The sequence below is a fragment of the Sander vitreus genome, chromosome 3, assembly GCF_031162955.1.
Source record: "Sander vitreus isolate 19-12246 chromosome 3, sanVit1, whole genome shotgun sequence".
NCBI lineage: Eukaryota > Metazoa > Chordata > Actinopteri > Perciformes > Percidae > Sander > Sander vitreus.
In genome coordinates, this window is record NC_135857.1 from 15,331,832 (window position 1) to 15,341,951 (window position 10,120).

General features: G+C 40.9%; 1 protein-coding gene across 1 annotated transcript in view; it reads right to left on the minus strand.

Annotated features, from left to right (window-relative positions):
• drd2a (dopamine receptor D2a) overlaps nucleotides 1-9,812 on the minus strand; it is a 69,182-nt gene extending 59,370 nt beyond the window's left edge. Inside the window, exon 1 of the mRNA XM_078243747.1 lies at nucleotides 9,740-9,812. The gene's annotated coding sequence lies outside the window, so the exon portion shown is untranslated. The remainder of the gene's footprint in view (nucleotides 1-9,739) is intronic.
• Between the last annotated feature and the right edge of the window lie 308 nt (nucleotides 9,813-10,120).

A 10,120-nucleotide genomic window follows, 5' to 3' on the forward strand; every position in this document is an offset into this window, starting at 1 on the left:
CTTCCAAAGGATTCACTGGTGGTTTAATCAGCTCCATGTCCAGCTTGTTACTAACTTAGCTTATTCCCTGCAGTCCTTATGTTTTCCCGCCCCGCAGTTTTCCTTGGATTAGGGGGGCACCTAAATCATGGTTGCAGCTGTCGCCGTGGTCCTGCTTGGCGTCCTGCCACGCCCTGCAGTGCTCTGCAACGCCCTACTATGCCCTGCAGTGCCCTGCTACGCCATGAACTACTACAACTACTATTTCTAGTCATAGTTCCATTATCTTTATTATAACTACAATTGCCACTGTTCATCGTACCCCCAACCGGCACCATCAGACACCGCCTATCAAGAGCCTGGGTCTGTCCGAGGTTTCTGCCTAAAAGGAAGTTTTCCTCGCCCCTGTTGCACTAAATGCTTGCTCTTGGGGTAATTTTTATAAATGTTGGGTCTTTGTAAACTATAGAGTGTGGTCTAGACCTATCTGTAAAGTGTCTTGATATAACTCGTTATGATTTCATACTATAAATTGAATTGAATGTTGAAACAATACGACAGAGCGACTCACGTCATGTCACAGGACTTTTAGCTACCATCCCTTTCTCACCTCTGTCATTATCAGTTCATAACCCTTAACTGGAGGCAAGGAGATGAAGCTCGATGGTTATTGTGGATTATTTCACTTGCCATTTAAAAGGTGCTGTAGGTAGGATTGCGAAGATCCAGGACTTAGCCCAAAACGTCAACTTCTCAGTCCCTCCCCCCTTTCTGCTAAAGCCCAAAACGGTCTCCTAAGCCCCTCCCTGAATGTGTATGCATGAGCAGTGATTGACACGCAGTTAGACACGTGTCATGTAGTTCTACTCGAACATAGGGTCAGTTTCAGCAAATATCATAGGGTCAGTTTCAGCAAATATGACAGAAAGTTAGTTTTATAAGTCTTACCTACTGCACCTTTAAATATGTACAAAAAATGCATAAAATCAATACCTATGTCTGCTGCAACAATGCTGGTGGCAGATTTTGTTACCTTTGGACAGAGCCAGACTAACTATTCCCCCCCTTCTTCCAATCTTTAGGCTAAGATAACTGTCTCCTCGATCATAGATCTTATCTAAATCTCTGCAAGAAAGTGACTTTCGATTTATTTACCAGGTAAACACTTTAATGTAATCAAATTGTAATGCATACCACCATACATGTGCAACATGTTAACCAACACATCTGAATTAACACACAGTATGATCATTAGAGAATAATCATGGTTAACCATAGACTGTAAAAAACAATTATGGACGGAGCTTCCGCAACGGAAAAGTGAATCCAATGCAGAAGTGCTTTAAACCTGCATTCTATGAGCTATGGGCTATGAGAAGATGACCCTACTTCTTACTTGATTTCTTATCTCAGTAAACATTTTCATAATGAGTTTATGGTCTTAATTGCTAGTTTCAAGATTTCTTCAGTACAGCATGATTTTTATTTCGTAAATGATGGTGTCATTTATTTTAAAATAGATGATAAAGCCAGGCATGATTTAGGGCATGGCTACACGCCGACCTGTCAATCAGGACAGAGGCTTAGCAATGCGTATCCATGGCACGGTGTACATTAAAAACAGCCGTGATCTTAGGGTGCTGTCCATGTTTTCATCTTAAATGTTGACCCTCTCACTGGGTTTTCACTTCAAGTTAATTGGAACACTTGTCTAGCATTAGCTGGTATTAATTAATTAATTAACAAGTCCCCAAACAGCAACCCCAACATATACAATAATAAAATGACAATAATAACTGACATGTTACAGAGCCTGTGAATCAATTATATCCCAGTGTTTCCAGCAGGAAATTGTAAATTAAAATAATCCAGAAATGGCTGCCAGACCTTATAAAATCTCTGGGTTGAATCCCTGATCGGGTGTTTTAACTTCTCACGTTTCAAGTGTGCCATTACATCCTCAACCCAGCACCTGTGTGTGGGAGGCATATCTGACTTCCAATTACACAAAATAAGACGTCTGGTCAGTAGAGATGAGAACGCAATGGCAACTGATTGTGCACCAGATATTGCCATCCCAGCAGGGGTCACATCAAATATTGCGATTTCAGGAGCAGGGCTTATCTCTCGGTCACAGATTTAAGAAAACGTATCAAAAATGAAAGACCAAAACTGTATCCGAGATCGGGAGAGAGGGCATAGCTGTCAGCATTTTAACCGTGTTTACTTCAGCTGCTAGCTAACAGTAGGTTAACGTTAGCTGCTGCTAAGTGTAGTGTTGACTAGCGTCCCGTGCTGCGATGTTTCAGTTCCCTCTAACATCCGTTTTCATCAGAGAGAAGTGCAGGCATTTAAGTGGCACCTAAATAAGGCACCGAAATCCGCGTTGCTATTCGGTCCAGTAGATAATGGTCATTAAGGCACCGGTGCCGTATTAGCACCGGGTGTCGGACCCCCCCCCCCGCAAATAAAAACTCTTCGGATCTACACAATTCACGTGGATGACATTTTCCCATTCAAAATGGCGATTTTCGCCGAAAAGCGATTAGTTTGCAGGTATGTACTACTCTTTGGCCGGCTCGCAAGCCCAAACAAGTGTGTCTGTTTTGTTTCCGGTCTAGCTAGATCCGGTGTGGCGTTGTAGTTTTTCTAACGTTACTAGTTGTTGCAACAGCATGTGAAAAAAACTACAAAGTTTGCTAGGCCAAAAAGAACGTTAATCTCGCAATTAAAAAAATTTACGGCGTTAAAATGGGTTTGCGTTAACGCTGTTAATAACGCATTTAACTGACAGCACTACTTTTCACCTATTGATCCTGCTACTGCAGCTGCTGATGCTTCTGCTGCTACGCATACATATAGAGAACGACATCCACACAGGATCTATAGTCTCAACATCCCACTGAGACTTCAAACACTGACTTACTCCTTGTCTGTTGAGATGAGAAAACAACCAACAGTTTTGTTTTCCCAGAGCCACAGTGTATCCCCTGGGGCCTGTTGCACAAAAGTAGAATGAAGAAATCCAGGATAACTGAAAAAGCGCAGCTTGACTTAGTGTGGTCCGCTCATCGCAGCTTAATCGTAGGTAGGTGAAGCTATGTCAAGCCAGGTGTAGATAGCTGGGATAAGTGCATGTTCGCGGCTTTCTTAAATAGACCACGGTATCGATCACAGATTTACTGATGCAGAAATGGAGAAGACGCGTGCGGCATATGTTTAACCAGCTGAGCAGCAGCTTCTAATGGAAAGTTACGAGGAGGTGAAGCATATAATATACAAAAAGGGAAATATGGCTGTTTTTATCAGACAGAGAGAAAAAGCCCAACAGACAATAGCGGTCCGACTGAATACGTAAGGATTTAAAAAGATCTACATAGGGCCTACTAGTCACTCCACATTTTTACAAAGTTGTACACTCTGTTTTAATTGCTTTTAATATACTTGTTTTATGTGTTGGTTTTATTGCTGTATCTGTTTTTATGGGCTAAATGTGCTGGTTTTACTGTGGTACTGGTTTTAAGTGTCTGAGTAGCCTGTAAAGCACTATATAAATACAATGTTTTATTATTTAGCCTACTTTGCCTTAAAAGTGAGCAGAGGGAATTAATGTTCCTCAGGCAATTTACCCTAAGGACTAGGCTTAACTTCAAACCCTTATTCATAATGCGAGAATATGTTTTACAACCATATGCACAAATCTCTATAAGCTATGTCTAATTCTAAATATATTTCTACGATTAATGTTCATACAGAACATACATGACTGGACAAAAACTAGAAAAATAAGTAAGTGACTTCAATACACACTGTAAGCATATCTGTAAAACAATATATCCTGTTTCATGTTATATCATGTTTTTTTCTCACTCCCAAGCTCCAAGATGCGTGACAGCACCAAAATAAAAAAGATTAAGAAGCTTTGTGGCATTCCAACACATTCTCACTTCCATCTTGTAAAATACGGACGTTTGGTTAGGTGCCATTGTCGTCGTTATTGACGCTGAAAGTTTCCTTTAGTTTCCCCTGCACGGTGTGGGAGGATCCCCCTGCCTCCCCCCGCCTCTCCACGTTGCACGGTGCAAATTCACGGGGAGACTCCGCATTGTCCCACTTTATCTCTGGTGCATCTGCAACCATTTCTTACCATCCAAACAACTGCAATAGTAGGATTTAAATCAAACTTGTGACAGCAATAGTGACAAGTAATGCATGTTAATATAAATAAACGTAATAACTGTTAAACACGTTTATTTTGGATCAGAGTGGCAGCTGATTTAACACATAAGACTCCAGGATTAATCTTAGCCTGGCTGTTAACCTGCTCTGGAGCAGGCTAGCTGCAAAGAACTCTCCATGGTTACTTGGCTGGGTTTAATTCAACCTGCTTTTGTGCAACCAAATCAAAGCTAAATTCATCCAGGATAACTTGAATATCCTGGCTTAATCCCTTATCCTGGTTTTGTGCAACAGGCCCCTGGTCTTTAACCACACAAACACTCACGTCTGTGACCTACTGTGCAATCCAAAGGCAGGTGTGTGGGATTAAGGAGAAAACAGCTGAATGGATATAAAGGGACACAATATGAAAGGAAAAGGGATAAGAAAAAGCTAATAATGGGGACATTTTAGAAATTCTGTTTGTCTGTGTCTTTGTTGCATCACTGTGGCTGCAAAAACATGGCTTCCGCATTCAGCTTTAACAAATGTCAAGTGAAAGTCAGTTTAGCATTCATGGAAGACGTGCAACAATTTTAAAATCTTAAATTTATTATGTCGATCACTGAGTTCCCTTGGAGGATAATGCACAAGGGGGGAAATGGCTGGGTTTTAAATGAGTGTCATTTAGAATATAATCATCTTTAGGTTTTGTTTTTGTTTCCGTAAATTTTGTCATTTTGAAAATAGTGCACACATACACCTTTTCTCCTGAATATTTAATTTGAAAGTTTTTACCAATAGTAGTGTGCTGCTTGCAACTGCCCTCGATTTCCATTCTAATACCCATATTTACTCATTATTTTCAACCTCTGCCAGAAAGAGCCTCATTTTCTTTTATAGCTGCAGTGGCTGAGGGAAATGTGCCGGTGAGTCTTTTGCAACACTCTACACAATATGATGCACTTCAACATACAGATCTGACACCAATGATTAAACTAATAAGCTTCAAAACTTAAAAGCTTGTTACTTTTTTCCTGAATGTATTTGCTCCCAGTTGTGGTCATGCTAATTGGCATTAGAATTTGCACATTTTTACAGCATATCGCATCTGTAAATCCTGTAAATCCATTTGATGAACAGTTAGTCATTCTTGCTGGTAAAATACAAAACAAAGTTCCAAAGAAGTAATTTTTCCTCTGTTCAGCATGAGGAAATACTTCCGTTGTAGCTGACTACTTGAACAAAAGTTAAGTAAGTTAACTCCTGCACTTGACATCACTTGATGAAGAGGGCAAACTTTGGGTGAAGGCTTTTCTAGTTTTTAGAAAAAGTTTGGTCCATTAAAGAAAGAAACAAACAAACAACAAAGGAATGAAAGAGGAAGACATGATAGAAATGGACATGAAAGAAAAGACGGGCAGTTGAATAAGAGGCTGATGGGGTGGAAAGACTGCAGGAGGAACAGACAAACAGAGAACCTCGGGTAATGAAGGCAGCAGAAGTTGAAGTGCCCTCAGTAGCAGGAGGATGAAGATCTTTACTTTAAAGAAGCCAACTCTTGACTATAATTGGGAGCTAGCAAGTGCTGAGAAGTGAGTCTGTGATGTGATCATTAGCCCAAGTGTGGAGGTGTCCCCCTTAGGAAGAGAGAGGAGCAGAAAGGACAATGAGCAGAAATGGTGAGACAAGTATACAGAGACTTTTTTTAGACCAACGTAAAGGTACCAAAGTACCTAAATCACAAGTGTCTGGATGGAGAGGTGGAGGAAGGACGAAGATAATGGTCAGATTTAACAGAGAAGGGAAATACCCAAGAATAATCTCATTCATCTAGGACACCCACTGGAACTCCAGCCACTAAGCTGCGAGGAGTAAAGGTAGAGTACAACAATTCATCTATGTCAAACAGCTGGGGGAAGCATCTGGTGCTCCTTGTGCTGGATTGTATGGCAAAACGAAAAACGGGGCCATCGGGGCACTGTTGCTATACCAGGCCTCAGTTTGGTGAAGGCAGTGGCTGGATACAGTTTAAGAGATGGATGCCTGAGTGCAGATCAAAGGGATATGCTTTCACAGTGTGCCAACTTCATTTGTTGGATGAGTGGTATCGGCTGCAACACCACAACAAAAGACCGAAACCACTGCCAATTGCTTTAAATGTCTCATTACCGCTTGTTACATTAAGTGATTTTTTCTCCAGTGGAATCAACATGCAGGATGGCACATTCAGGCAGACGTTTGAAACAGTGATTACTGGCTGAAAATGTGCATATTACAGGTTTGCCTCGAGTCCTGACGGCACAGCGATGGGCCTGGTGAGAAAAGTATTTTAGCTGCTATTATACACAGAGACCGATTTGAGGTTGTTTTAAAGGACAGAGCTAGGCTGAGTAAAGAGTAACTAATTACTTTTGCTGTTTGAATAATTAGAAAAGTAACTATTATTTTATCAAAGACTAATATTTAAATTTTAAGGAGAGAAGTTTGAGTAATTCGTATTGTATTTGATTAATTGCCATCTCTCACATGAAAAGTCTTTGCCTTTTACCACTGGGAAGAGTCACAGACCTTGCCACCTGGCCACATAGCCTTCTCTAATTAGCTACAAGTGGATCCACCGCTCCAGCTAAATATTTTATTTGGAAGTGAAGGTCACGGCCGAGCTCCATATAGGATGTTATGTGAGAAAGTGTTTTAATCTATGCCTGAAATTATTAAAGCCAGGCACTGTGACCAAAACAGGCCTCGTTCTGCATTTCTCAAGGTCGAGGAAAAATAATGAAGAGAAGGTCCGGGAGCTCAGACCTCTGTGAATGTGTCAAACAACAAACACAAGAGACAGAATAGAACTATGTCCCAAACACAGTCCCTCACGTTCACACAGCACATTACACCTATATCACATTGAGTATAATTGAAGCATGCACAGCTCGTGTCAAAGGCCACCCATTGATTTTCATGACAGTGTAATTGCTGCACATGCCGGTTTAGATTTACCTGTTTACATTACAACATTGCTCTTTTCGGCCATGCTCCTTTAATGTCCAGGCTTGGGACTTTGCTTATTCACTGCCTCCCAGCAGCAAGTATTTACAGTAAACACTCTCCTCATCTGCATTTTTCAGATTAAGCTGTGATCTGTATTTACATAAGGAGTCTGGACCAGGCAAGAGGTCTCCTTGCCCATGGTGTGTTGGTGTTCCAAAGTTATGTCTCCTCTGACTTTACACACACATCCTCAGGCAACCAATGTACTGCCTGTGTTTGTCGGTGGAGCCTGTCATCTTCAAAACTGTCATGCTGTCTCTCTCTCCTTTCTCTCTTTCCCCTCTCTCACTTCATCATGCAGTACCTCCACTGTCATGGTTATCTTTGCGCAGAAAGTCATCTGTTTGTGTCTTGCCTTTATCTCTTTCCCTCCTCCATACCCTGCTCCTCCTTCCATCTTTCTGCCATCTCTACAGCACTGTCTCTTTATATTGAGTGTATTACAGTGGTGTTCTCACATACTGTATAAGCATATTCTGTTAGATGTCGCACTGAAGTCGGTGCATCCATTGCAAGAATCGCAGTATCCCATCAGGAGCATGCCTGCAGCTTGTGTTTTAATGAGTCTTTAGTGTCCTTTTTGATTGGTGCACAATAGCATTGATCCACCATAACTCTGCCGCTGCCTTGTGAATGCTGTGAGGCAGGAGAGGATGGGGAAAGGATGCAGAACGTGGTGTCAAACAGATAGGAGAAGAGAGATTAAAAAGATGGGATAGGCAAGGGGCCGAGGGAGGAATGAGAAAGACACATAAAGGCTGGGGGGAGGCTATGAATAATATCAAATTACATCACAAAGGAAAGATCTAAAGTAACCTGCTGTATGAAGCGCTACAGGGAATACAGTTTAAAAAAAAAAAAAAAGAGCTTTGGATTTAAACATGCATTGTTATTCAGGCATTTATTTAGTATGTACCATGACACTCCACAGGGACTTTTATACCACAAGCATTGCGGCTCCAAAAACAATACCATTGCTTATATGTCTAAAGAACGTTTACGTTTTGTATTGTTTTATATTTTTGCACTAGGTTCAATGAGCAGATCTGGGCAACCAGTGCTTTTGACATATTAAATTATGCAGTTTGAAAGGGAGATGTACACTACAGAGTGCTGCAGCCTTATGTGCAGGGCACAAAAGGATTAGGAGCATTTGTGGCGTCGCCCACCCTCTGTGAGAGTGCCATTTGATTGGCATATGTGTATGTTGCCATGTTTATATGCATGTGTGTACTGTATGTGTGCATGCACTGGTCTGCATCTGCTGGGATGATTGGTGACAGAAGTCCTTGGCATTTCATGTGTTATTGACTGTCACTCAGTGGGACCTTCTCAACCATCACAATCAATTAATGTCTTATCATATAGCCAAGAAGTGAATAGGAGTGTGTGTGTTGATTTCAAGGGCAACATAGATAGCAGATAATCTACTCAAACAGTTTATTATGGTGACTGATGAGCATAGAAAGGCAATACGAGAAATCTCAAGATGGAACAAAATGAATACTACTGAAGAAATATCCGCTGTACAATCTTTTTATCAAGATTGTACAGCGGCCAACTTGAGCAGCAGAAATAATTTGGACATCCGGTATTTATATACAAAAAGTGTTATCAAATGGTCCACGCCACATACAGAATAACCACTTTAAGGACATTAAATCAGCTGTAGGTATCTACCTTCCATACCCTTCCATAATGACTGCTTATTAGTATAATATCCTTTTCTCCTAATGCCAAAACTACAAGTACAGCATACCACAAGTTCTCCAGCTAATGAGTTCAGATGTTGTGGAGGTACTGACTGACGAGTTCAAAGTTACACTCAATTAGATTAGATGTTTTCATGTAAGTGATATAGCTCTCTCCTAATTCCCACTGCACAATTTTAAAAATCTGTGCGAGTGGGAATGAATAGAAAGGACTTCAAAGCTAGTTTCAATAAAGAGCTGTACTGCTACTACAGACATGGACATAGACATAGGCTGCTTTCGTAAGACCTAGATAATGGCTAGGTAAAAGTAAATTATACGTTTGAAATGGTCACTACTTAATGGTTTCTATTTTCTCTGAGACCAGCATGAGATCGATTAGTTTGTTTAGTTGAGGTTGTAATGTTATACAAATAATGAAGAAAGCTACATTATGGGAGCAGACTAGGCCATATCAGGTCATAGTGGAAGAAAACAAACAGCACCTGAACACCTCACAAGGTCCTGACCTAGACTAGCATAGCTGAATTTTTTGCTTTATCTTTTCCCTACACCTCTATCCCGAATTAGTTGACTTTACTAGACACATTACATACATTAGTAAACATGACATTTTTTTCTGGATTCATGTTGTCTAAAATAAACAAGTTAAAGCTTTAGTGCGTACATTTTTTATATTATTGACAGTCCTTATTTTCAAGCCATTGCCAAATGACTTGATACAAAGCTAATTAAGACTATCCACTCCACAAAACTCTGTATTTCTCAGTATGGCCATGTTCAGAAACTGGTGTCGTCCGGCGACTTTCGCACGCAGAAAATTGAGTGAAAATAATTACCGCTTCTGAAGAGTCCATCATGTTTTTTTAATCCTCTGTGTGTTATGGTACGGGGGTTAAAGGACCCAAATGCAGGGAGAGGCAGGCAGGCAGGAGAAGGGTTGAAGTTGCGGGTTTATTGGATTAAACACAAAAAACAAACCAAGGGAGTCTGAGGCTTCAGCAGGCAAAATTCCAGAAAGAAGAAGGTAATCCAAAAAACAGAGAAATACAAAAAGCCAGGAACTACAGAACTGACACGGGGTAAGCACATGAACACACAAACTAACTGGAACGAACACAAAATGATCTGACAAGAGAGAAAGGAAACACAGGGGTTAAATAAACTAGGTAACGAGCAAACACAGGACAGGTGACACCGGGGCTGGGGAACAGGTGGCG